Consider the following 1,360-nt stretch of genomic DNA (forward strand, 5'->3'; position numbering starts at 1 on the left):
TATCGTTTTCCCTAATCTAGCATATCTGAAACACAGACCATCACTTACCATAGATCTAATGTTCAGAATATGCACAAGTGTATCCCTACCATAAGCTGTACAGTTCAGCCAGCGAAGCTGAGATAGGCAACCTATAGGCTTGAGTTGGTTAGATCCCCCCCTCTGCTTTTGCCCGCGGGCTAGGGTAGCAGAGAGTAGATCGCCCTATCCGTGTATATATCCAGTATTCTAGGACACACCAGTACCAGCCACATGGGAGACCCAGCTGCGATCAAACTTTACTTAGATATGGATCGATCACAACCGAAATCCCCAGCGACCCACACCAGCATGAACCAGAGCACCGAGTAAATAATTATATTTATATATAGAACCCCAGCCTCAAATACTGCCGACTTCAGTGAGCAAGGAGTACTCCTAATGTCTTTCGTCAATCGTGAAAGTCCTCACTTCCATCTAACAGTTGGACTCTTTGAGACCGGTGAGAAAGTACGCCTTTTGTAAGTATAAATAAAGGCGCCCAAGCCTCCACTTGGAACAAAAAGACTCCTAAACGCCTTATGTTTAACACCGCAAGGTATAAAGCGCTTAGCCGGACAACAGTCACAAACAATGATCTGGCTTATAACTCTCAGTAAATAACCCCATAGAAAATTACTAAGTTCAATTTTACTGACCAACTAAACAAACGAGTGAAGTTTCCTTTACGTGCCATAATCTAAGCTTAGTTTTACAAGAATTTCTCCCTACAAAACCAAACACAGACCTATCTCCAAGCACCAGCCATACATCGACCCAGTCTTTGTATTGCTTGACGGCACTCAAGAAACAAAGCACAGAAAACCTCACTATACACATTAATTTAAATGTAACACTACACTATAAATAGAACACTAAAATAACCCCCAACTGACAGTAAAGAAATTCCACTACAGGTCTAAGTTCAACTGTACGACGATATTGTCCCCACACAATCAAACACAGACACAATTTCAAAGTTTACAATCACTTAGAATAATTTCCAAGTAAAAACAAACAGAGAAACAATAGCAGAACAACTTCACTCACCAGTATAACACACGAAAGCCAAGGACGCTGTTAGTCTTGTAGATATTTTAAGAATGACGCGCGTCGGCTTGCTCCGACCCTTTTATAGATTCTCTATAAGAGACATACCAGAGACTTAACAGAGACGTAATGGATACATAACAGAGACATAATGGATACATAACAGAGACATAATGGATACACAACAGAGACATAATGGACACATGAGACATACTGGAGACTAGAGACATGGAACAATGGATAGCCACTAAATTACGCGCATAAGAAAAAGATCATAACTGTTTTGTTTACT

This window comes from Leguminivora glycinivorella, chromosome 1 (assembly GCF_023078275.1).
Source record: "Leguminivora glycinivorella isolate SPB_JAAS2020 chromosome 1, LegGlyc_1.1, whole genome shotgun sequence".
NCBI classification, from domain to species: Eukaryota; Metazoa; Arthropoda; class Insecta; order Lepidoptera; family Tortricidae; genus Leguminivora; species Leguminivora glycinivorella.